General features: G+C 40.0%; 1 long non-coding RNA gene across 1 annotated transcript in view; it reads right to left on the bottom strand.

Moving 5' to 3' along the window:
* Positions 1 to 974: 974 nt before the first annotated feature.
* LOC149212203 (uncharacterized) overlaps positions 975 to 27,929 on the bottom strand; it is a 235,117-nt gene continuing 208,162 nt past the window's right edge. The window contains exons 2-3 of the long non-coding RNA XR_016250215.1: positions 1,335 to 1,557; positions 975 to 1,113 (exon numbers count right to left, since the gene is read on the bottom strand). This is a non-coding gene — a long non-coding RNA (uncharacterized LOC149212203). The remainder of the gene's footprint in view (positions 1,114 to 1,334; positions 1,558 to 27,929) is intronic.

Here is a 27,929-nt window from a genome sequence, read left to right as displayed (position 1 = left end):
GAATGTGAGATGAGACAAAATCTACAAATCCCTTTCTAGAAAGACCCAATTACCCACTCCTCTAATAGATGTAATACTAATTCTAATATATAGAGAAGGGAGAGAAACATGGATGACCATCATAGTGATTAATTGTCATCACCACCATCCTTTGTTGGATGTGTCATAGTTAATGAGAGGTATGTGTAAACATGTTGCCTAGAGCTTTGAGCTTTCCTTTGAAGTTAGCCTCCGAGAAGCCCAATTGGCTTCAAAATTGGATTCAAAATGTAAGTTTTCCATGTTGGTCATATAGGGCACTATTGTGAATCTCTAATGGAATATCAATCAAATTTATTAAATCTTTGTTGGCTAACTTATTATCTAGAAATTGCATCAAGAGGTGTAAAGGAATGTGCATAGGGGGAGCATGGGGGGATGTGGAAGGAAATAATCAAACTAACTATATGGACAATGAAATACAATGGAAATTTGAGTTTGTATATATCTTCTAAAGGATGTAGTAGAATGCTAAATTTAAGAAGAAAGTTACACTACCATAAATGTATCAAAACAAGGGCAATCCTTGCATACACAAGGTACATAGAAGAGGAGTTCAATTTCTTTGGCATTTTTTTAAATGGCATGAAATAAATTCTGAACATGGAAATTATGAGGTATCTATTAGCTAAATACATTGCAGAACATGGGAGAAATGAATTTTATCAATAAGTTGTTGTAAAGATGAGCAAAAATTAGATTACATATAGAATTGTTGTATCAATAAATGTTGTGAAATTACTTGTGAAAAACTCTTTGATGGGAACAATTAAGTTGAGCACTCCTCTTAAGAAAGTTGACATTAGGATCTATATGAAAAGGTTGTTGGATGAATATGTCATTTATATATAATAGTCCTTTGCAAAAGGAATGAAATATGGGTTGAGATGGCTCTCCTAAAATCCACAAATGGTTCATCTTTATCAAGTAAGAAATGAGGCAGGCCACATACATAAATGCTTTAGCAGCACACCTTTACAACTTATTTTACACACAGAGACCTTTCCAATGGTGCAAGAATCTGATCAATGAGAGTCCTTATGCAAAAGTTATGCCACTCAAAAGTTGACCTTCCTATTTTTCACAATGTGTCAATAAAAAAAATTGTTGTTAGAAAAATAAAAACAACTATTTTTACCCAAAGAATGAATTAAGTTCTAAAAACCAGATAATAAGCAACTCTATGCAATATTTGTCATTTGAATTTCCCCCTTGAAATAGATAATATATGTAGTTTACTTTCCAAGCTAATATTAATACATTGCAATTATCCAGAAAAATAACAATCATCTTACCTCTCATTTTCTCTTCTAAAACTCCAAGTGGTATGTGCCCAATACGAACAACAGGTTTATTTTTTCTCACTGATTTTTTCCTGTGCTTGTTTTTCTTTCTAGAATGAACTTGGTACTTGGGTTGCAGTGATGGCTCTTGCTAGCACCGAAGACCACAAACTATCAAACTGATAGTCAAAGCCCCATTACAATGTTGATGGCACTGGACGTATTTTATTTTAAGCTGTAAAATTCAATATAATTCAATGCTTTATATTGTTTCGAGACACCCTGAACATGTTTATATAATTCAATGCTTATAATTCAATGCACAAGTTTAAAGATTTCAAAAACTGCTTCCTCAATATGTTTCGAGACACCCTGAACATTAACTACGAAAACGAAATTCCAGGAATGGTTCATGGTTTCACATTGCTGTGAATTTTATTGCATATTAAGTTATTGGCTATTCTGTATTCATAATAGGTTGTAGTCATGTATAAAAATTACGGTTTAACTTGGAACACAGGGCATAAAAGTTATGGTTTAACTTGGAACACGACTTCAAAATGTCAGATTACCCAGATTGGGTAATTCACAATTCAATGTCAGATTACCCAGATTGGGTAATTTACAATTCGTGTTGAGGAAGCTTGCACAATGTCAGATTACCCAGATTGGGTAATTCACAACTCGGTGTTCAGTTAATGGGAGAGTCGGTTAACAGCCGGCCTTTGTTAGTCATTGCAGTAGAGATGACTGGGACTATAGTAATCAGAATGACACCCTTAACATTAGTTTAACATTCTTATTCCATGCTGCGGTTAAATTAACTGAACTTGCTACTTCATCTAGAATATTCCATTTCCTGATTTCTTGTAATCCCTAAAATATTCTTGGTTTCTTGTAATCCCTAGAATATTCCTGTAGAACTGCAAATTCCACCTAAAACCAAAAGTATTTGCAAATTGTTTGGCCAACAAATGTTTTGATGCTGGCAGTTTTTCTCAAGCCCTAACAGGTTGCCATGATTTTGTTACTGATGCTCATCTATTTTGCGGTTGTAACACTATTTTAACTTATTTTCATTCTGTTACTTGGTGCTTTTGCAGTTTCAATCAATTAGACTTGCCTGAATATCCTTCAAAAGAACAATTGGAATAACGCTTATTTACCATTTTCATGTCAAAATCGTTCTATCGTATATAAATGAACTCTAAAATAAAATAGTCATCTTGGTTTCATACAGTAGCCATTTAAAATAAATGTTTTGTTGTGTCTATAAGATTCTTCTTTGGATGTGCTACTAGCCACACATATTAAAATCCAATTTTAATGTCCCTCGTGCACATATCAGATCATGTATTTTTCATTGGTTTTTGCTCATGAGTTGACCAGAAGTTACCGGACTCAATAATATGCTGCGGATTATGAATTGAGAGTTCAAACCAACTAGAGGGTTTATTGTTGCTTGTAAGTTAAGTTAGTATTTTTGCTGATGAAAACATACATCCATGATAACTCAACAATACAATACATTCTTTAGATATGAGCATACCCAGCAAGAGTTGTGGTTTATTGGCTGGTGGCTGCCTTTTACTAGAATTCCCCTGATGTGGCAGAATATAAGTACTCCCAGGGAGGTGCTATGCAGATTGAATCCATGGCAGGGTATCCAGGGAACACTAGAGTTGCAGGGACTCAGAATTACTCAGAATCTTCAAGAGCTCCACCAGGTTAAAGCTGGAAGAGATAAGTTATGGTGCACTAACTGTAGGACAGAAGGACACCATGTGAATGAATGCTACCTACTCCATGGAGGAGCTTCATAGAGGTAGCCTGTGGGTCATTTTCAAGGGAGACCTTTTCGAGGAGTTGAGCAAGTAGCTTCTGTTAACACCCAGGTTGTTCCCTATGACTCCCAAGGGAATACGGCCGGGGTAACCACTAACCAATCTTTTGATCACTGTTTCTAGCCAAACTGTGATCAGAGAGGGCTCTCTCTTTATGATTTGTATCTGTTTATGATAGGGTTTTAGGCTAGGTATTATGCACAGGTTTTGTTTATGTTTTGGTTGAAGAGTTTCTTTCAGGTCTTGTGATATAATATTCAAAGAGTCAAATATCATTGGGCAATGGAGTCTATGGCTGTAGGTGTCTAGAAACCTTGAGGTGAACTGGTGAAACTTACAGGGCCATTTGGATACTTCATACAACAAAATTTTTGATTTATAACATGAACAGGTGAAACAAACAGTGAAAGCATTTAAGAATTTTCACTAAAGTATTTAAGTATTTCCACCAAACTAGGTATGAGAAACGGATAGATGTCTCAGGGGCAAAACTTGAATCCCTGGGAATGTCTATCACTGTAAAAGATATAGTTTTAAAGTGCAGCAATTAAGAATTACACTTCATTCACTGTATCTGAAGAAAACATGGATAATAGCTCGGATTGAGTTCAGGGTAATCAGTGATTAAATCCTGGAACTATTCTTCTACTTTGCTATTAAGTGTAAAACATTTAAACAATAAAAGAGAACAAAAGACTCGAAAACATGTAACACAGAGATTTAAGAAAGACTTATTGTTTTATGAAACACTCTGGAATCCTGCAACATTCACCATTCATCACAATGCATCAAGGTACGCCAAGCTTCGGAAATTCCATTCACCCTTTGTATTATTTCTCTGAGAATTTTACAGCAAATGAGATGCCCAAAATGAAAATAACAACAACCCCTTAAGCTTCAGTGAGGGGCGAATATATACATATGATTTTACAAAAATATCTGAGTTCTAAGTTATCTCAGACTTAATGTTCTCACCAACTTTTGAGATATTATTATCAGAAATTTATTACAGCATTGAATACAAAATAAAGGCGTCTTGATGTTCTGTCAGAAGATATTTTGGCCTTTGGGAGCTGCTAAGTCGGTTGGGATACTTTGATCAAATGCTGGAGAACCCGACTTTATGGCTCGTGCGCTGTATTTTGGGTCTGCCACCTGTGATTGTGATTGCTGCTGTGGTGAGTAAATAGCCCTGCTGAGTTGGCTCAGCATCTGTCTTTTCCTTGTGGAGTTATCCACCAAAATTCTGCCTGTGCATGACTGTTCATAAACTGGAGAAAATTAACGCTACAGGTTCTGGCCTGATAAGATTATCTGTGTCAAATTCCTCCATACTTCCTGTGTGGGCAATTGGTGTTTTATGATTGCCTGCATAGTTTCATCTGCTTCTGTATACTTAAAGAAATTTGGTGGTGTATCAAACAGGTGATCAATTTCATTCATGATAAAAAACAGGTTATCCACCCTATCATACAAATTCTGCCCTGATGCTGGCCCTGTTTCTGCTGAGGTACTGGGCTGTTTTGCAATTTGTGCTGCAGCATGGGCATCAACCCTTTTGATGTAATTTTCCAGGGTAAGCAGTCTTCCTACACTGCTTAATATGCTGGGGAGGCCTCTGTTCTGTAATGCCAGGAATCTGTCCAGGAATTTGTTGATCTCGGTCTGCATATCCTGTGTTCTCCTCTCCAGCGTTCCAATTAGGCTTCTCAGTGTCAGGACTCTTTTAACTACTGAGATTGTCTCAGTCCTGTTGGTAATTCCTATTGTGGCCAGCTGAGAGCTTGTCTTGTTATTTAAAATATTGATCATTCTGCTGGCAGCATCTGGCATGTGGCCAAGGCTTGCTCTTGCTCTGTGTATTTCCTTGTTTGCCTTTGTGATGAGTGCTATTTGCTCATCCATAGTCTCAATATACTGCCACTGATTGGTGATGGATCGACCAATGTTGCCCCAGAGGACTGCTTTTAATTCTGCTGTTACCTTTTTCTAGTGCAAGCTCCTTTTCTAGTTCAGCTATTCTCTTTTTTAGAGCTTTTACCTCTCTTTCCTTTGCTGCCTCATTCTGCTTGCTTTTGTCAAATCTTTCATTCACCTTAGTCAAAGACCTTTTGACTTCATCAAGCTCTTTCATTTGGGATTCAAGAACTTGGATCTCAGCTTGCAGCTTCTGCATATCCAGACTAGGAGTCTGCTCTGTTGTTGGCGTAGTTGTTGCTGTAGATGGTGCTGTAGTTCCTGTCTGCTGAGGAGGAAGAGTAGTTGTTGGAGGAGCTTCTTCAAGATTGATTACTTCCGGAGGGGGCTGGGAAGTTTGGCCCTCTTCTCTCTGTTTCAATGCTGTCTGTAATGCTGCCTTTGCAGCTTCTGATTGTCCTAGCTGGTCTTGAGTCCGACCAGCTCCTTGTATAAGGATATCAATAAATCCGTAGCATCCTTTTCTAGCCTTTGCTGAGCAACTTCATCTGTTTGAGGATGGATGGTGGCTGGGAGCTTGATTTTCTCCTTAAGGCAGCCATGTCTTGATCCCTTATCTTCAACAGTTCTTGGATACCTTTAACATCTTTAGGATCATGTCCTATTTCTATGATTACATCTTCCAAGGACTTGATTCTGTTGTCTTTGGCTTGTGATGATGCTCTCTCCAATTCCAGCTGAGAGGCTGTATTATCAAGGCTGCTCTTCAATTTATAATTTTCCAATGTTTCATCTGCCAAGGAGGCATACACCATTTCACCAGTTTGTTTATGCAGTTCGATTTTATCCATAGGGTGTATGTCTTTGGCCAGAACCTCCATGTTGGTTCTCAGGTAATCCGAGGCAGATTGGGGATGAAGAGTGTGGGCATGAGATGACTCATGATCATTTTGCCTTCACTTACATCAAAGGCAGACATGAGTCTTTGCTGATTGGTGGGAGCCAGGTTCAGCAAATGATTGTACAGCTGTATTTTAATAGGATCACTCCTCTTTTTAATGTCGATAAATTGTTGTTTGATGCTTACTTGTCCTTCTTGGTGCTGGCTGGAGGAACTGACCTCTCCTCCATAGCTCTATCATGTTCATGCTGGAATGAACTGGCTGACACTTCTCGGCTGGGTGGGCCCATGCCCATTGCTTGTCTTATTGCTATGTCATCCTCTGGAAAGTCATTTAATCTTTGTCTTTTCTCTCCCTGATTGATGGATGAAGTCAGGGGAGTCTCTCTATCTCTTTTCCTGGTTAAGTCCTCCTTTTGTGGGGTTTGGAGGACCGAGGCATCAAAAGTAGTTTCTGCCCTAGGAGGCACTATATTCTGAGCCTGTTGCTCAGTGGAACTAGGAGTGTCAATCACCCTTTCTTGCTGCAAGGGTTGCTGTTCCTTAAGTGGCACTTCTTCTTGCTGTTGCCCTTCTTGTTGCTGCTCCATCTCTTCTTGCTGTTGCACCAATGTTTCCACTTGCTCTTCTGTCAATGGAGGTGGCTGTTCCACCTGTTTCCCTTTATCTTTACTGGCTGTTTGTGGTGTTTTCCCGGCAGCTTGCTGCTGTGTTGTTGATGATGTAGTAGCTGCTCCAAGCTGCTTTTTGTATGAGAGGGGAACCTGTCCACAAGTTTCTAAGTCAGCTTCCTTTTGAATTTCTAGCCTCTCTCTCTAGTAGCTCTTCATTAGTAATTTCCTCTTCTAGGGTACCTTCTTCCCAATTTGATGCATTGGCATACTGTTCAATCTCAGGTTGTCTCTTGTGTGCATAACTACCCAATTTGTATTTTATCCTCCTGAGGGAGACAAAATGATTGGGGTCATAGGGTATCCATTCAAAACTAGTTTGCAGTCTGAGGCCTTCCAGGATAGTGTTTGCCTCTTTCCATCCCTCCTCTTTTCTGTTGTATAGGAAAGGACCCAGCTGGCTCCTCACCTTTAGCTGTGACTTCTTGTTCTTGCTCTGAAAATGCAGGTAGTCTGAGTTGCCAAACTGTCTGAAATATTCCAAGGCAAAAAGCCTCATGGGGACATACCTTGGCAACCTAAAAGGTGTCAACTCACAGCCATATATTCTGATGACTGTGTGGTTTTGGTAGAGGTACCAGTTACCAATGCTGTAGGATTTATTCAAATGGAGAATTCTTCTCATGTCATCAGTTAGTCTAGGAGGAGGAGTACCATGCAATACTGTCATGGCTGGATAAATGAATAAGTCAATGAACTCAGTGTATGTGTAAGGTGATACAGAGGTATGATGAAAAACAGAGGTCCAGAACACAACTGACCTTGGATTTCCCTGGGCATTGAGTTGCTTCAAAGGAAAAGAGAAGGTGGCTGGCTGATAAAACAAGAACAGGTGGTATATGTATGAGGTATACCTGAATAGTCTTTCCTCTTCAAGTTCATAAACTGGTCATGGATTTTATCTGCAATGTATGTAGCATAATCATAATGTACAGCTGGGGGCTTACCAGGAGAGAATAGAGACAGCATTGCCATTATGCTTTCATCCACATCCTCCATTCCCTTGAATCCTAGGGCATAGCTGATCAAATCCACTAACATCCTGCCCAATTCATTCAAGTAATGATACCCAATAGGAGGAGTTCTGACTGATTCAGAGCCTGGTTTTACAAACAACTGATTGATTTTAATGATTTGGTCATTGACAGCTGGCTCCCTTTCTTTATCAAATTCTGCATATGGAGGGGGGTCAATTGCTTGGCAGTATGGAAGTGCAGCATTTCATTTATACTCTCTGGGGTGATGTGGAACAGGACTGAGCCTGTGGGGCTGATGACAGCTCTTTGGTTTGGGTCATAGCATTCCTGGCAGCTGTAGACCAACTCTGGCATAGGATTTACCTGGGGGAGGTTGTAGATGGGCAAGTTTGAGTCCCAAATCCCAAGATGTCTGCTCCACTCAGGTGCTGGGCTTTCAACTCATTCAGCATCTGGATATTATACTTGGAGCCCATAAGAAACCAGTCCAGCATTTGATAATCCATATCTCCCAGGGCTTTCCACTCCAATTCCTGGTGAGGGGCATTGAGGGGCTTGATGTTGAGAGCAATGGGAGTCTCCATGATCTTCTTCAAAGTTCAACAATTGTAGGTGGGTGGTTTAATGGAAGCAACACAAAATAGAAGTGATTTTCTGTAAAAACAGTTTGTATTTCAGGTACGAGAGGAGGAATTTACACAACAGCAGTTGAAATACTGTTTGTTTCAGGAGCAGGGCTTCTCTATGGTCTCACTATGTCCTCTTTTAGCAGGTGAATTGAGTTTAACAAGAAATTTGCGGGAATACGCAGTGAATGTTGTTTTTGAGCGAAATTACAGGTATTAAGGCTCGGCTGGTGTTTTTGGACTTCACAGTTGCAAATGTGGACGTGCAGAGGGAAATGGCCGGTGAAATTATGAATTTTATCTTTTCTCTAGCCCTCTGAGTAATTTTATTTTCAATTGCAGGCGTATGGAGGATAGAAAACGAAAAATACCTGGTAATTTACGAACAGAGGTCGTGTACGCGTGCAAGGTTGATGCTGTGGAGGTCGCCTTGGTCAACTGAGCAGGTTGGCAGAGTTTGGGACGTAAACGGTCATGCAGAGAAAACAGTAGAGAAATGCGCAAAAATGGGAAAAATAGGCGTTTTTTGGCTTAATATGGGCTTTTTTATGATTTTGGCGCTTTTTTAGTGATGACGTCAGCATGACGTCATTGGTAGGTCAAGGTGAGGTGACGTCAGCTGACGTCATCGGGTGACGTGGCGGTAAGCTATTGGTCCATGGGGGCGATGAGGTGGCAGCCATGTCATCAGCGAGGTGGACCAATCAACGGCAAAGGATAAGCAGAAATGACGTGGCGATATGACATAGGAGGGCAGCTGGCGGTCAGGACCGTAGCGGTTATGGTTAAGGCTAGCCGCTACGGTCTCTCGGGGCGGTTTAGGTACGGTCCCAGAAATGTCAGACCCGGCTCCGAGAGCCTTCATTGTGCGACGCGTGGACTGGCCCTGACGTGACGCAACGTCACTTTCTCGGGCGGTAAAGGACCACCATGGGGGCCGCTCCGATATTGCTGTGGATCGTCGGATCCTCGGGACCTGATCCGACGGTGGGCGGAGCAACAACGTGCTCGGAGTATATGCGCGGGCGGAGAACTTGGATTATGGGTTTTTGTAAGGTTTTGAATGTTTTTTAATGTTTTTCAATTTAACCTACGCAAGGGGGTTTTGGACCTGGTAATTTTTGCAAAGAGGGTTAGGGGTAAAAAAGGGTTTTTATGAGGTTTTTAATGCAAATGAGGTTTGAAAGGTAAGTTGGGCTTTAGCAAGGTGGAGTGGGGTGGATAGGTTCACCAAAGTGACCAGAGGTCATTTTGGTTCCTTTTGAAGAACATATGGCTATAATGCCAAGGGGAGGAGTATTTATAGAATTTGGGGCTTTATACACCATAGTGTTAATATTATTAGGGGAAGGGTAAGATAGGGGAGCTATATAGTAGAATTAGAGGTTAATATGAATGAAAGGGGCAAATGAGGGGATCTTACTGAGTTTATCTGAAATTGATTTAGTTTTGAGAGTAGATCAAAATGAAAAGATCTTAGACAAGAAATGTGGCTTCTGAATGAACAAGAACCACCATAAAACCATGATCTCTCTCCATGAATCTCAGCTGAAAAGGGAATGTTAATAATGAAATGAAAGGGAAAGGGAGGTTAGTCATGCTCCTTGCTGCAATTTGATGGAATTAACCACTTTGTCCATTGATAGATTTTGCCTTGGCAATACATCTTTTGACATATGTGCAATGGTGAAAATGCCCTTTCTGCAACCACAACTACTTACCCAGCTATTTTCCTAGCATTTTTTGTTTCTCCATTGGAGGGTGCACTTGGACTTGCAAACCCTTACTTGCCTTTTCTTTTCTTTGGCTTTTTCTTTATTCTTTTCTATCTACTTCTACCCTTATCTCTTCCAAGGTCCCAGATTAAGCTGTTGGGAACCTTTTCTTCTCTACCTAAACTAGTTGTCTGCCAAGATTAAGCAGTTTGGACAGACTTCTTTCTCTATTCTATAAACAAAATTGAACTCATGGCATGATCCAGATTAAACTGTTGGATCATCCATCAAAATTTGAAATAAGGTCATCAAATTTAAACACTTTACACACCTCTTGTTCTCTAGGAAATATGGGATCTTTGTGATACCAAAGCAGAGCATATTTGGACTTTCCTTGGCCAATCATGAAATATGAAACCTATTGGTATAGGTATCCAACAGTGGCTCCACATGGGGATGGTTTTTCTTTTGAAAGACCAAGAACAGCAGGTCAGATTGCCTTCTTCTTTGACTGCCCATACCAATCTTTGAAATTTGCTGCAATTGGTGTGTCAAAACTGTGTGCTTCCTTTTTGAAAGACCTCTGATCCTATTTGCCTCTTGCTGGTTGGTGAATCACTTGGAAAACTGTATTTTACAATCTAAAACAGAAAACAATATGTACATCTGCATATATACAGTGAATCCTTAGGTTCCACTCATGGGGAATAGTCAAAGTAGTGCTTCAGCATCCTGCCATTGACAGGACCTTCATCCAAGTCAGTTTCAGTCAGACTTTTAAGGAAGTAAGTGTTGTTACCTTGTACTGCTTGGACAGCAAATGGTCCTCTCCATAAAGAGTCAAACTTTCCATGTTTTCCTTTCTCTTCTCTTCTTGCATCCCACTTTAAGACTTTGTCCCCCACATTGAAATCTTCTGCTTTGGTTCTTCTATCAAAGGCCTTTTTCATTTTTCTTGTAATATCTGCACTCTGCTGAAAACTTGTTCTCTGGTTTGCTGTAAACAGATTATCTGATTGATTCTCCTTTGCATATCATTTGGCTCTGCTTGACTTTCTTGCAGAAGCTTCATAACCGGCACTCCTAGTGATGAAGGAAATCTGGCTTCTAATCCATAGACTAACTCATATGGGCTGGTCCCAATTGATCTTTTTGTTGTTAGTCTATCTGCCCATAAAGCATTTACTAGTTTCTTATGCCAGTTCTTTTTGTTCTCTTCCAGCACTTTCTTTATGATATTTATTAAACTTTTGTTTGATGATTCAGCAAGACCATTTCCTTGAGGATAGTAAGCAGTAGAATGGCCCAAAGTTATGTGAAACTTATGGCAGAAGTTCACCATTTTCTTGGATCTGAAGGCAGCAGCGTTGTCTGTTATTATCTTGTCCGGACAGCCAAATCTAGCCAGTATATTGTTTTCCAAAAACTGAATAATTACTGAATCATTTGCTTGTCTGCATGGGGCAGCTTCAATCCACTTGGTGAAGTAGTCTGTTGCTGTTAAAATCCATCTGTGTTGCCCTGAAGATGAGGGATGAATTTCCCCAATGAAATCCAAGCCCCATTGTTGGAAAGGTCTCTCTGTTGCAATGGGTCTTAAGGGAAGTGGCAGCAACTGTCTTTTGCCTCAAACAGTTGGCATTTGTGGCATGAGGCTGTGAATTTCTTAACATCAGAGAACATGGTGGGCCAGTAATAACCAGCCCTCAATATCTTGTCCACAGTGGACTTCCAGTACAAATGTCCACCACAGTCTCCAGCATGGAAATCTTGCATGATATTGTTAGTTTCATTCTCCATTAGACAGTGCAGCAATATACCTTCATGGTTTTTCCAAAGTAAATTTCCATCTATCACACAAAATCTAGATGTTTTCATTTTTAGGAACCTACACTTAGTTCTGGACAGTCCTGGGGGAGCACACAGGTTTTGTAACACATAGCAGATATCAGAGTACCAAGGAGATTGTTCAAAGGCTACATTGATCTTTGGAGTCGCCAGCTCTGTTTCACTGTCCAGTTGGTTGATATCTAAGGCTTGGAAATTTGCTTCTGTCATTAATTTGGCCAAACCTTGCCCTTTTATCAGCTTTGTAGGTTTTATTTCAATGTCAAATTCTAGTATATTGGCAATCCATTTTCCTCTTCTGCCCTCTAAGTTTTCTTGGGTGAGAATGTCTTTGACAATAGGACTTGGTACATAAGCCACAACATGGGAGTAAAGGATGTAAATCCTAAAGTCTTTAATAGCTTTGATCAAAGCATAGGCTTGCTTCTCCATAATTTGATACTTTAGAGGGGCATCTCTAAGAGCTCTGCTGAAAAAGGCAATAGGCTTCTCATTCCCTTGGTCATCTTTCTGTAATAAAACAGCAGCAATAGTATGTTGGGAGGCAAAGGAGAAAATGATAAAGTCTCTGTCAAACTGAGGATTGGTTAACACTGGGGTTTGAGTCAAGGCCAATTTTATACTTTCAAAGGCTTGTTTTGCTTCAACAGTCCATTTGACCTTTGAATCTTTCTTTAGCATATTGTTTAGTAATCTGATTAGTTCTGCTAAGTTTGGGATAAACCTTCTTAAAAAGTTGATTTTTCCTAAGAATCCTTGCAACTCCTTGACATTCCTTGGGTGAGGCATTTGTAGGATAGCTTGTATCCTATCTGGATCAATTCTTATGCCATCTTTTGAAATAATGTGTCCTAAGAGTTTCCCTTCTTCCAAGCCAAATAATGACTTCTTGGGGTTTAAGGAAATACCATATTTCCTGCATGTTATGAAAATCTGTCTCAAATGTTTCAAGTGTTCTTGGTCAGATTTTGAAAAGGTGTGAGATCATCTAAGTAAATGACAAGAAGTCATGAATTTCTTTTGCAAAAGCAATGTCCATTGCTCTTTGAAATGTTGCCCCTGCATTTTTCAATCCAAAGGCATTTTTACATACTTGAAAGTCCCCCATGGGGTTGTAAATGCAGTTTTGTCTTGATCATCAGGGTGTACTAGGATTTGATTAAAGCCTGAGAATCCATCAAGCAATGATATCCTTGAAGCCCCTACTACTCTTTGAAGAATGTGATCCATTTTGGGTAGAGGGTAGTTATCTTTGAGTGATACTTGATTCAAATTCCTTAAGTCTACACAAAGTCTAATCTCACCAGTTTTCTTTCTTGTAGGGACCAAATTTGAAATCCACTCAGAGAACCTGATTGGTGCTATGATACCAGCTTTGAACATTTTATGTAATTCTTTTTCAATGGAAGGAAGGAGCACAGGATTGATCCTTCTCAATTTCTGTTTGAATGGTTTTTGATTAGGCTTGAGGGGAATGGTGTGCTGGATGACAGAAGTGTCATAGGACTTTAGATCCTCATAACCCCAAGCAAAAACATCTTGAAACTCTTTAAAGAGATCAATATATTTGGGTTTTTGATCAGGGGGCAAAGAAGCAGATAGCTTTATTATTTTAGGCTTGTCAGTAGTACCAATGTTGCATTCTTCAATTGCTGCATCTAATGGCTGCATCTTTGGTTTCCTGGGGACATCATTTGAATCAAAAATGTCCTCTAGTGGGGTAAGGCCTACTGGAAGGAAATTGTCTTTGAGTTGTATGATTTCAGCTTCAGCGTTGCTCATCTCTTCACAGTCAATTTGGTGAATTTGCTGAATGTTTTCATTGTTGAAAATGGTTGGACTCAGTAATTGTTTTGCTGTTCTAGGTGACATTGGGTGAGCAGACTGTTGAAACTGTATTTGTGATGGACTTGCTCCATCAAGTATTTGTGATTGACTTGCTGACTCAAGTATTTGTGATTGACTTGCTGACTCAAGTATTTGTGATTGACTTGCTCCATCATTGTCAATATTTAATCCTGTGAACTCTTGTTGCAAAGTTAAGAAATTGTTTATTTGCATGTCATCCTCAAATACTTGCCATTCTTTGACATTGTTTGGAATAGAGGGTCTGTATTTGACCTCGGCTGTGAAACAGTTATTGGGTTCTAATGGGAATTTGAAGGTGCTGGCAAACGTTGCCAAGCTGTGTGCATGGAGATTGTGGCCCCTTGAAATTTTTGTGATAACACACTCAGAGAAGGTCTCTAATATTTCAATTACAGCAGATCTGTAGGACCTCAATCTTTTGTCATTGGTGACAAAATTTCCTTTTACTTGTTGAATTACTAGATCAGAGTCTCCCATGATGGAGAGTTTAGGAGCTTGTAGTGACTTTGCTAGCTTTAGGCCCAGCAACAGAGCTTCATATTCTGCCATGTTGTTAGTGCATCTAAAATTTAACCTATAAGCCCTGCCTTCTGCATAGCCTTTCTCTTTGTTATGTATCCAAATTCCAGCTCCTGCCCCTAATTTGTTTACTGACCCATCAAATTCTAGGACCCACAGGATATCTTGCTGAACAGGAGATTTAAAATTCTGTTCATGAGATGGCAATGTGAGCAGGAGTTGGGGTTTCTTCCCCCATTTGTTTTCTAGGACAACTTTATCACTTGTTTGACAATCTTTAACAACTAGAGGAGGGATACTGTGTATTGTTGGGCTGATTGATGTTTGGCAGGTGATACTTGTTTGATCAATGTTCTGTTCTTGTATGAGTGTTTCGGTCCTAATCTCATTGTTTGAAAGGCCTGCGCTGTCATTGAAGAGGATGAAGGAGTCTATGTCCGAATGGACAGCATATATTGGAAAATTTTGAGGCTTTTCTTCACTGCTGACCATATACTTCATGAGTGTTTCCCTGTAAAGTCTTTTTGGTTGCCCAAAGACAGAGATAGTTGCATATGACATATCTAATTGCAGGGAGCCTTGGAGCTTGGCTCCCCATGATCTTGATAACAGCATCCCATATTTGGGGGGATATCAGCGACTACAACATCCATTAGAATGGTTTGTTGGGATATTGAACCAGGGACACACATAAATCTTTTATTAGGCCTAAACATTTGACTTGGCTAGAATCAAAAGAAAACAGGTCTTTGTATGGTCTTGTTATATCCAAGTTCAATCTTTCCATGACTGCTTTTGGCATAAGGTTGTGAGAGGCGCCTGAGTCGAACATTGCATTATGCAGTATTTTATCATGAACATGCAAGCTGACATAAAAAGGTAAAACCCCTGTGACTACTGTTTTTCCATCTACCTCTGGGCCAAACAGTAATTCTGGGGTGTCATCTAGCACATTTACATCATCTTTGCTAGTAGTGAGTTGAAGGGATTTCTTGATCTGTTGCTTATATATGTCATGCTTGGCTAGCTCTGAGAGGGGAATTGCTATCTTTAGCTTGCCAATCTCTGTGCCTAGGTCAAAGGGTTTGTCAATTTGGGTTTTAGAGTCACGGATAGCAGTCTTTTCTTTGTTCATTAAATCTTCTTGTTGGATTTCATCTTGACTTTGAGACCTGCCCCTTTTACTCATGTCTTGAGGGGTAAAATTTGGATCAGGGTGAGAGGACGAAGTTGCCATGGGCTGTTGTAGTGGGGACAGCAGTTCAGTAACCTCCTCAACTATAATTTCTTCTGCAGGAAAGTTTATTTTGTCATTGGGTTCTGTGATCATGGTTTCTTTAGACCTCTGTTTATCCTTTATCTTTTCGGGCTGATTTACATTCACAGTCCTACTCCTCAGTTTATACTGTTTATGGACTTCATAGACAGCAGTATCATATCCTTGTTTGAAGTCAAAAGATTCTCCTGACTTGGTTTGGAATGTTTTGATTTCATCCTCCTCATGGTCCTCTTGTGTTAAAAAAACATGGCTTTTACCATCCAAACCCATTAAGTTAATTTCAGGATCTTCATTGAGCTGATTGGCTGTGGAAGTTTCTGCATAGTTTTCTTGAAAAGGGGGTCTAATGTCTTGGTCAGCACTTGTCTTTCCTATGTTTGGGTTCTGAGTTCTCCTAAAATTCGGGTTTCTAGGAGGGTTGCTTTGTGATGCCTCCCATGATGATTTTCTTTCAACTGATTCCACTCTTTCACCCAATCTTTTCATGCTGTTTAGTATTGCATCCAGCTTTTGATCAAAACCTGAGGGTTCTTCTCTGAAGCCAGTCTTCTTTTCCAACTTTGCTCTGTTTCTTTTGGCAATTAGGTTAGCCTCTACAGTGACTGCAACCCTTTGAGCTTCTGCAAGGGTTGGAGGATCTCTTTCTTTCAACTGATAGGCCATATCAGAATCAAAACCGTCAGGGAAGTTATACAGGGCCAAATCAGGAGGGGGCCTTAAGTTCTGTGGGATAGCATTATATACATTGTTAAACCTAGCACAATATTCCAAAACTGTTTCTTGGGGACCTCTTTTAATAGTGTTATATTCACCAAGTATGTGGAGAGGATCTTTCTTCTTCTCCCATCTCTCAGTAAAAGCTTCGTAAAGCTGATCAGGTGTTGCAATGGAGTTTGCATTGAGGGATCTGAACCAAGTTCTAACATCCCCAGTTAAGCTTTGAACAAAAATTCTCATCCTGACACTGTTATCATCTATTTCATAGGTCTCAAAGTGGTCTTGCATTTTCTTAGCATGCTGGACAGCTGTCAAAGGGCCATGGGAGTCAAAAAATGAGATTTTGGTTTGGTAGTCTTGGGGTAGAGCTGGAGCATTAGCTGGTATCTGCAGAGGTGCATACCTGTTAGCCATGTTTATGAGGTTTAGAGGGTTAACAGGAACAAATGGAACAACAGGGATTACAGGTGTGACAGGGTTAATGGTATGGGTAACAAGCGGGGAACTGGTTGAAAGAGTATGTGCAGATGGTGAAGATGGGAGAGGAGGGCTTTGAGGTGTTGATGGTGAACTAGAAGGACTAGGTGTGGAGCGGAAAAGAACTTTGCAAGGAGTGGGAATGAGGATAGTTTGATCTGAACTTATATCTGAATCAGCAGGCTTCTCCTGCTTTTTCTGTCTCCTTATGTTCTTTGGAATGATATTTGGATTATCAACAATGATGGGTTGATTAGGGTCAGGGTTTGCCCTAGTGTGCCTTGGGTTTCTTTTGGGAGCCAGCTTCTAATTTCTCTCTGGAACTTGTACAGGAAGCTGCTATATATGCAAGGACTGGATGTGAATTTTGGAATGGCTATATATGTTCCAAAGCTAGGATGAAGATTCCCTAATTAGCTCTTCCCTAAAGCTGTCCCTGTATTACAGAAACAGTTCTAAGGCCTCTTGGCTATTTTCAGGCTTGATGGTAGCTTTGGAAGATAGATAGTAATTGGAAAATTTTTAAGAAGTCCCCAGTGGAGTCGCCAATTATGTTAACACCCAGGTTGTTCCCTATGACTCCCAAGGGAATACGGCCGGGGTAACCACTAACCAATCTTTTGATCACTGTTTCTAGCCAAACTGTGATCAGAGAGGGCTCTCTCTTTATGATTTGTATCTGTTTATGATAGGGTTTTAGGCTAGGTATTATGCACAGGTTTTGTTTATGTTTTGGTTGAAGAGTTTCTTTCAGGTCTTGTGATATAATATTCAAAGAGTCAAATATCATTGGGCAATGGAGTCTATGGCTGTAGGTGTCTAGAAACCTTGAGGTGAACTGGTGAAACTTACAGGGCCATTTGGATACTTCATACAACAAAATTTTTGATTTATAACATGAACAGGTGAAACAAACAGTGAAAGCATTTAAGAATTTTCACTAAAGTATTTAAGTATTTCCACCAAACTAGGTATGAGAAACAGATAGATGTCTCAGGGGCAAAACTTGAATCCCTGGGAATGTCTATCACTGTAAGAGATATAGTTTTAAAGTGCAGCAATTAAGAATTACACTTCATTCACTGTATCTGAAGAAAACATGGATAATAGCTCGGATTGAGTTCAGGGTAATCAGTGATTAAATCCTGGAACTATTCTTCTACTTTGCTATTAAGTGTAAAACATTTAAACAATAAAAGAGAACAAAAGACTCGAAAACATGTAACACAGAGATTTAAGAAAGACTTATTGTTTTATGAAACACTCTGGAATCCTGCAACATTCACCATTCATCACAATGCATCAAGGTACGCCAAGCTTCGGAAATTCCATTCACCCTTTGTATTATTTCTCTGAGAATTTTACAGCAAATGAGATGCCCAAAATGAAAATAACAACAACCAACTTAAGCTTCAGTGAGGGGCGAATATATACATATGATTTTACAAAAATATCTGAGTTCTAAGTTATCTCAGACTTAATGTTCTCACCAACTTTTGAGATATTATTATCAGAAATTTATTACAGCATTGAATACCAAATAAAGGCGTCTTGATGTTCTGTCAGAAGATATTTTGGCCTTTGGGAGCTGCTAAGTCGGTTGGGATACTTTGATCAAATGCTGGAGAACCCGACTTTATGGCTCGTGCGCTGTATTTTGGGTCTGCCACCAGTGATTGTGATTGCTGCTGTGGTGAGTAAATAGCCCTGCTGAGTTGGCTCAGCATCTGTCTTTTCCTTGTGGAGTTATCCACCAAAATTCTGCCTGTGCATGACTGTTCATAAACTGGAGAAAATTAACGCTACAGGTTCGGGCCTGATAAGATTATCTGTGTCAAATTCCTCCATACTTCCTGTGTGGGCAATTGGTGTTTTATGATTGCCTGCATAGTTTCATCTGCTTCTGTATACTTAAAGAAATTTGGTGGTGTATCAAACAGGTGATCAATTTCATTCATGATAAAAAACAGGTTATCCACCCTATCATACAAATTCTGCCCTGATGCTGGCCCTGTTTCTGCTAAGGTACTGGGCTGTTTTGCAATTTGTGCTGCAGCATGGGCATCAACCCTTTTGATGTAATTTTCCAGGGTAAGCAGTCTTCCTACACTGCTTAATATGCTGGGGAGGCCTCTGTTCTGTAATGCCAGGAATCTGTCCAGGAATTTGTTGATCTCGGTCTGCATATCCTGTGTTCTCCTCTCCAACGTTCCAATTAGGCTTCTTAGTGTTAGGACTCTTTTAACTACTGAGATTGTCTCAGTCCTATTGGTAATTCCTATTGTGGCCAGCTGAGAGCTTGTCTTGTTATTTAAAATATTGATCATTCTGCTGGCAGCATCTGGCATGTGGCCAAGGCTTGCTCTTGCTCTGTGTATTTCCTTGTTTGCCTTTGTGATGAGTGCTATTTGCTCATCCATAGTCTCAATATACTGCCACTGATTGGTGATGGATCGACCAATGTTGCCCCAGAGGACTGCTTTCAATTCTGTTGTTACCTTTTCTAGTGCAAGCTCCTTTTCTAGTTCAGCTATTCTCTTTTTTAGAGCTTTTACCTCTCTTTCCTTTGCTGCCTCATTCTGCTTGCTTTTGTCAAATCTTTCATTCACCTTAGTCAAAGACCTTTTGACTTCATCAAGCTCTTTCATTTGGGATTCAAGAACTTGGATCTCAGCTTGCAGCTTCTGCATATCCAGACTAGGAGTCTGCTCTGTTGTTGGTGTAGTTGTTGCTGTAGATGGTGCTGTAGTTCCTGTCTGCTGAGGAGGAAGAGTAGTTGTTGGAGGAGCTTCTTCAAGATTGATTACTTCCGGAGGGGGCTGGGAAGTTTGGCCCTCTTCTCTCTGTTTCAATGCTGTCTGTAATGCTGCCTTTGCAGCTTCTGATTGTCCTAGCTGGTCTTGAGTCCGAACCAGCTCCTTGTATAAGGATATCAATAAATCCGTAGCATCCTTTTCTAGCCTTTGCTGAGCAACTTCATCTGTTTGAGGATGGATGGTGGCTGGGAGCTTGATTTTCCTCCTTAAGGCAGCCATGTCTTGATCCCTTATCTTCAACAGTTCTTGGATACCTTTAACATCTTTAGGATCATGTCCTATTTCTATGATTACATCTTCCAAGGACTTGATTCTGTTGTCCTTGGCTTGTGATGATGCTCTCTCCAATTCTAGCTGAGAGGCTGTATTATCCAGGCTGCTCTTCAATTTATAATTTTCCAATGTTTCATCTGCCAAGGAGGCATACACCATTTCACCAGTTTGTTTATGCAGTTCGATTTTATCCATAGGGTGTATATCTTTGGCCAGAACCTCCATGTTGGTTCTCAGGTAATCCGAGGCAGATTGGGGATGAAGAGCTGTGGGCATGAGATGACTCATGATCATTTTGCCTTCACTTACATCAAAGGCAGACATGAGTCTTTGCTGATTGGTGGGAGCCAGGTTCAGCAAATGATTGTACAGCTGTATTTTAATAGGATCACTCCTCTTTTTAATGTCGATAAATTGTTGTTTGATGCTTACTTGTCCTTCTTGGTGCTGGCTGGAGGAACTGACCTCTCCTCCCATAGCTCTATCATGTTCATGCTGGAATGAACTGGCTGACACTTCTCGGCTGGGTGGGCCCATGCCCATTGCTTGTCTTATGGCTATGTCATCCTCTGGAAAGTCATTTAATCTTTGTCTTTTCTCTCCCTGATTGATGGATGAAGTCAGGGGAGTCTCTCTATCTCTTTTCCTGGTTAAGTCCTCCTTTTGTGGGGTTTGGAGGACCGAGGCATCAAAAGTAGTTTCTGCCCTAGGAGGCACTATATTCTGAGCCTGTTGCTCAGTGGAACTAGGAGTGTCAATCACCCTTTCTTGCTGCAAGGGTTGCTGTTCCTTAAGTGGCACTTCTTCTTGCTGTTGCCCTTCTTGTTGCTGCTCCATCTCTTCTTGCTGTTGCACCAATGTTTCCACTTGCTCTTCTGTCAATGGAGGTGGCTGTTCCACCTGTTTCCCTTTATCTTTACTGGCTGTTTGTGGTGTTTTCCCGGCAGCTTGCTGCTGTGTTGTTGATGATGTAGTAGCTGCTCCAAGCTGCTTTTTGTATGAGAGGGGAACCTGTCCACAAGTTTCTAAGTCAGCTTCCTTTTGAATGTTTCTAGCCTCTCTCTCTAGTAGCTCTTCATTAGTAATTTCCTCTTCTAGGGTACCTTCTTCCCAATTTGATGCATTGGCATACTGTTCAATCTCAGGTTGTCTCTTGTGTGCATAACTACCCAATTTGTATTTTATCCTCCTAAGGGAGACAAAATGATTGGGGTCATAGGGTATCCATTCAAAACTAGTTTGCAGTCTGAGGCCTTCCAGGATAGTGCTTGCCTCTTTCCATCCCTCCTCTTTTCTGTTGTATAGGAAAGGACCCAGCTGGCTCCTCACCTTTAGCTGTGACTTCTTGTTCTTGCTCTGAAAATGCAGGTAGTCTGAGTTGCCAAACTGTCTGAAATATTCCAAGGCAAAAAGCCTCATGGGGAGATACCTTGGCAGCCTAAAAGGTGTCAACTCACAGCCATATATTCTGATGACTGTGTGGTTTTGGTAGAGGTACCAGTTACCAATGCTGTAGGATTTATTCAAATGGAGAATTCTTCTCATGTCATCAGTTAGTCTAGGAGGAGGAGTACCATGCAATATTGTCATGACTGGATAAATGAATAAGTCAATAAACTCAGTGTATGTGTAAGGTGATACAGAGGTATGATGAAAAACAGAGGTCCAGAACACAACTGACCTTGGATTTCCCTGGGCATTAAGTTGCTTCAAAGGAAAAGAGAAGGTGGCTGGCTGATAAAACAAGAACAGGTGGTATATGTATGAGGTATACCTGAATAGTCTTTCCCTCTTCAAGTTCATAAACTGGTCATGGATTTTATCTGCAATGTATGTGGCATAATCATAATGTACAGCTGGGGGCTTACCAGGAGAGAATAGAGACAGCATTGCCATTATGCTTTCATCCACATCCTCCATTCCCTTGAATCCTAGGGCATAGCTGATCAAATCCACTAACATCCTGCCCAATTCATTCAAGTAATGATACCCAATAGGAGGGGTTCTGACTGATTCAGAGCCTGGTTTTACAAACAACTGATTGATTTTAATGATTTGGTCAATTGACAGCTGGCTCCCTTTCTTTATCAAATTCTGCATATGGAGGGGGGTCAATTGCTTGGCAGTATGGAAGTGCAGCATTTCATTTATACTCTCTGGGGTGATGTGGAACAGGACTGAGCCTGTGGGGCTGATGACAGCTCTTTGGTTTGGGTCATAGTATTCCTGGCAGCTGTAGACCAACTCTGGCATAGGATTTACCTGGGGGAGGTTGTAGATGGGCAAGTTTGAGTCCCAAATCCCCAAGATGTCTGCTCCACTCAGGTGCTGGGCTTTCAACTCATTCAGCATCTGGATATTATACTTGGAGCCCATAAGAAACCAGTCCAGCATTTGATAATCCATATCTCCCAGGGCTTTCCACTCCAATTCCTGGTGAGGGGCATTGAGGGGCTTGATGTTGAGAGCAATGGGAGTCTCCATGATCTTCTTCAAAGTTCAAAAATTGTAGGTGGGTGGTTTAATGGAAGCAACACAGAATAGAAGTGATTTTCTGTAAAAACAGTTTGTATTTCAGGTACCAGAGGAGGAATTTACACAACAGCAGTTGAAATACTGTTTGTTTCAGGAGCAGGGCTTCTCTATGGTCTCAATATGTCCTCTTTTAGCGGGTGAATTGAGTTTAACAAGAAATTTGCCGGGAATACGCAGTGAATGTTGTTTTTGAGCGAAATTACAGGTATTAAGGCTCGGCTGGTGTTTTTGGACTTCACAGTTGCAAATGTGGACGTGCAGAGGGAAATGGCCGGTGAAATTATGAATTTTATCTTTTCTCTAGCCCTCTCAGTAATTTTATTTTCAATTGCAGGCGTATGGAGGATTGAAAACGAAAAATACCTGGTAATTTACGAACAGAGGTCGTGTACGCGTGCAAGGTTAATGCTGTGGAGGTCGCCTTGGTCAACTGAGCAGGTTGGCAGAGTTTGGGACGTAAACGGTCATGCAGAGAAAACAGTAGAGAAACGCGCAAAAATGGGAAAAATAGGCGTTTTTTGGCTTAATATGGGCTTTTTTATGATTTTGGCACTTTTTTAGTGATGAAGTCAGCATGACGTCATTGGTAGGCCAAGGTGAGGTGACGTCAGCTGACGTCATCGGGTGACGTGGCGGTAAGCTATTGGTCCATGGGGGCGATGAGGTGGCAGCCATGTCATCAGCGAGGTGGACCAATCAACGGCAAAGGATAAGCAGAAATGACGTGGCGATATGACATAGGAGGGCAGCTGGCAGTTAGGACCGTAGCGGTTATGGTTAAGGCTAGCCGCTACGGTTTCTCGGGGCGGTTTAGGTACGGTCCCAGAAATGTCAAACCCGGCTCCGAGAGCCTTCATTGTGCGACGCGTGGACTGGCCCTGACGTGATGCAACGTCACTTTCTCGGGCGGTAAAGGACCACCATGGGGGCCGCTCCGATATTGCTGTGGATCGTCGGATCCTCGGGACCTGATCCGACGGTGGGCGGAGCAACAACGCGCTCGGAGTATATGCGCGGGCGGAGAACTTGGATTATGGGTTTTTTGTAAGGTTTTGAATGTATTTTGGTTGAATGGAACCCGGGCGCGTTGTTCGGAATAAACGTTAAAAGGGGGGTTTTGGACCTTGGTAACCTTTGCAAAGAGGGTTTAGGGGTAAAAAAGCGTTTCTTATGAGGTTTTTAATACAAATGAAGGTTTGAAAGGTAAGTTGGGCTTTTGCAAGGTGGAGTGGGGTGGGACAGGTTCACCAAAGTGACCAGAGGTCATTTTGGTTCCTTTTGAAGAACATATGGCTATAATGCCAAGGGGAGGAGTATTTATAGAATTTGGGGCTTTATACACCATAGTGTTAATATTATTAGGGGAAGGGTAAGGTAGGGGAGCTATATAGTAGAATTAGAGGTTAATATGAATGAAAGGGGCAAATGAGGGGATCTTACTGAGTTTATCTGAAATTGATTTAGTTTTGAGAGTAGATCAAAATGAAAAGATCTTAGACAAGAAATGTGGCCTTTGTATGAACAAGAACCATCATAAAACCATGATCTCTCTCCATGAATCTCAGCTGAAAAGGGAATGTTAATAATGAAATGAAAGGGAAAGGGAGGTTAGTCATGCTCCTTGCTGCAATTTGATGGAATTAACCACTTTGTCCATTGATAGATTTTGCCTTGGCAATACATCTTTTGACATATGTGCAATGGTGAAAATGCCCTTTCTGCAACCACAACTACTTACCGAGCTATTTTCCTAGCATTTTTTGTTTCTCCATTGGAGGGTGCACTTGGACTTGCAAACCCTTACTTGCCTTTTCTTTTCTTTGGCTTTTTCTTTATTCTTTTCTATCTACTTCTACCCTTATCTCTTCCAAGGTCCCAGATTAAGCTGTTGGGAACCTTTTCTTCTCTACCTAAACTAGTTGTCTGCCAAGATTAAGCAGTTTGGACAGACTTCTTTCTCTAGTCTATAGCACAAAATTGAACTCATGGCATGATCCAGATTAAACTGTTGGATCATCCATCAAAATTTGAAATAAGGTCATCAACATTTAAAACACTTTACACACCTCTTGTTCTCTAGGAAATATGGGATCTTTGTGATACCAAAGCAGAGCATATTTGGACTTTCCTTGGCCAATCATGAAATATGAAACCTATTGGTATAGGTATCCAACAGCTTCTACTGCACCTTTGAATGGGCTACTCGACTCAGCAGGGGCACCTGAAGGGTTGTTCAGATAAGTTAAATTCAGCTTAGTTGCTCCTCAAGCCAAGCTGTTTGGAATCTATTTACAAGTAGTCCCACTAGTGTTGTTCTTGTTGTTGTACCATTGAGATTCAACTGGAGAAGTATCCAAGTTAAGTTGGGGACCTTTGAATTATTAGCTATTGATAATATTCAGATAGAAACAACTTTGGTAACATGAACAGATTCTAAAGTGGGTTTACAGTGTTGTCAATCTCAACAATATTGTGGCATTATCCTAGAAGAAAATAACTTAAACAATCCCTCTTCCTTGCCTACCTAATGAGATTTTTCTACAAACATTAGGCAGTTCTCCCCAAACCAAGGGACAAGATCTTTGTCATACATTCCTACTGAGAATGCAATCTTAATTTGTTCAAATACTAATGGTGGTTCTTATGAACTTTATGCTGCTCCAAAGGATAGTCATGGCAGGAGTGATACAATACACTAGGCAAAGAAGGGATTAGGAGGATCTGTTGTCTTTGTGGCTCTCAATAGATTTGTTTGAAACCACCTCACTAAAATATCATTGAAGCAATGTTTCCTTGGCCATGCCACAAATAAGGTAAATATAAAAGAATTTGATCATCAACTGAACCCCAAAAAAATGCAATAATTATCATCAAATTAAAGGGCTCCCAATAGAGGAAGATTTTTAATTCCAAGGACATTTTAAAAGGCTCCCATTAGAGGAAGTTTTTTAATTTCAAGGACATTTTAAAAGAGAGGAAAGAAAAGATAAATAAACAAAGATTTGCTAAATCAACCTTGCTTTTCAATTTCAAGGGAAATTTAAAAGAGAGGAAACAATGTTAAAGTGTATTTTCCAAACCAGCCTTGTTATAGAACCATTCAGTCAATGAAGGCTCTCTGCATTTGGACCACAAGAATAAGTCCAACAACTAGCTTCCTGTACTTTATCTATCTACAACAGAAGATGATATTTTGCTGAACTGAACCAGAGGTGAACCTGAACTGGGATAACTTAGAGAAAAAATAGGTTGATTAGTATCTATAATACAATAATTAAAATTGTTTTTAGTAAATAGCCAAAGTGATCCAGCACTTCAGCCACCTGCTCTGCCAGATCCTCTTCCACTGTAAGCACCAGAAGTTTTGATAAAACAGATGGACCTCCTAGCTCCTAACTACAAGGATACTTAAAATTATAAATAACTGCAAGGATACTTAAAACTATAAGTACAACCAAAGGGCAGAAAATTATGTAAGATGAGCAGCACAGACATCTAAAACATCAACTTAGGTTAGACATACACACAAAATATGATGTAGATTGCATATATGAATAACTTCTAATGCTAATCAGAAGAAAGGGCCAATACACACCTCATGTCCATATGCATCTATGTGATAGACATAGAAGTTATGGAACAGTAATGAAAAGGCTTCTTCGCAAAAGAAAAACCCTTGAAAACATCACATACTAGTTGCCCCATTTTCATTAAATGAATTTATAAGTTAGTGAAAAGAGGAAAACATATATGTTCCATTGACCGGTATCAAAAGCTAAGCAAAGATCACTGACAATTCAAGACCACACCTAAATAAGTTATGAGACTTGGTTTCCCCGGATCTCAACATACAAAGACTAACATTGCCCCTTAACTGGTATCCAGAACTTCCTCCTAAAACCAAAATATACCAAGACATGTACACAATCAAGAAGAAATTTGCAAACAAGAAATGTGGCCCAAGACATGTACACAACCAAGAAGAAATGTGCAAACAAGAAATGTGGCATTGCTCTCCCCTCTGAATGGGGGTCACTTGTGCTTTGCACCTCACTGAAGAAAATGTATTCAATAATAATGGAAGATGATAAGAGTTGTGCAACTCCATTTTCATTTGTGGTAAATTAATTTTTTTTAGAAATCTCAATCCTACTTCACCTTCATGACTGCAAAAAGCTTTTCTACTTCAAAATGTTCTCTACTTCTACAATTACTACCAAATTGTAAAAGCAGAGAAAATTTTGAGGAATTGGAGCTTTTAAAGACATAAAGAAATGTAGTAGGATTGAGATTTATGAGCATTCTCAATTTATGGCAGATGCAATTGAAGTTGCACACACACTTATCTTCTTTAAGCATTATTGGAGAACCTTTCTTCAGTGGAACAAAGGGAAGGTGATCCACCATTCAAAGAAGGGAGAGCAGTGCTTTAGGTTAGTGGTTAAATAGTGTGTCCCAGTAATTAAATGGTGGATTATTTGATACTAAGGTTTAATGGAGTCTGTCTCATAAAAAAAATTCACCCAAAAAAAAGATAAATATGTTTCATTAAAAAAAATAGTTCCATGTACATTTTTCTAATGTCCCACATTATTTAGATTAAAGGGACTAGTCCACACTATTCCACAATGAATTTTTTTTTTTAAATTACATCTAACTACATAATCACACAGAGACAAAATGCATCTAACTACATAATCAAATGTACACAAAATGTATTTAAGGTGGTTTAATTTCCCTCTTTAAATAGGCTACATTCAGCTTTAATACTATGGACCAATACCAAGGTTTCTCAGCTTTAATACTATGGACCAATACCAAGGTTTCTCAATACTACCAGTCAATGCATGGGTCATTTTTATTTTTATTATTATTTTATTTCTTCTAGCATTCATTTTTTCCCTTTTATCATGTACCCAACAGTCTGAAATGTAAGATCTAGAATATTTTTTAGATTTAGGTAATTAGCAGCCAGGATAAGGTAGAACAAAGTGCTTGATCGACTTTAAAGAATTCTTCATCCCAAGTCTTGATTTCGTCCTCTGAAATGGCGGATTTCTCATGTGCTGGCTTATGAGCCTCTACATGGTACTTGCAGTATTAGATGACCTTTGAAAGTACTCCTCTTCAGGAGTAAAATCATTCCTTATGTTTAAAGAATGATTTTACTCTTGAAGAGTACTTTGGAAGGTCATCGAATACTGCCAGTGCCATGTGGAGGCTCAGAAGCCCGCACATGAGAAATAGGCCATTTCGGAGGACGAAATCAAGACTTGGGATCAAGAATTTGTTAAAGTCTATCATGCCACTTTGTTCAACCTTATCCTGGGTGCTAATTACCTAAACTTAAAAAATCTGCTAGATCTTACATTTCAGACTATTGCCCACATGATAAAAGGGAAAAAAGGAAAACCCCAGAGTGATCCAGCACTTCAGCCACTTGCTCTGCGAGATAGTCCTCAGCTGTATGAAGTTTTGATAAAATAGATGGAGCTCCTAGCTCCTAACTACAAAGATACTTAAAACTATAAGTAAAACCAAAGGGCAGAAAATTATGTAAGATGAGCAACCGAACATCTAAAACATCAACTTAGCTTAGACATACACACAAAATATGATGTAG

Source organism: Pinus tabuliformis, chromosome 1_1, assembly GCF_031772625.1.
Source record: "Pinus tabuliformis cultivar Carrire ecotype Pingquan chromosome 1_1, CPIR1, whole genome shotgun sequence".
NCBI classification, from domain to species: domain Eukaryota; kingdom Viridiplantae; phylum Streptophyta; class Pinopsida; order Pinales; family Pinaceae; genus Pinus; species Pinus tabuliformis.
The sequence above is the reverse complement of the archived record's forward strand: the minus strand, read 5'-3'. Positions and strand labels throughout refer to the sequence as shown.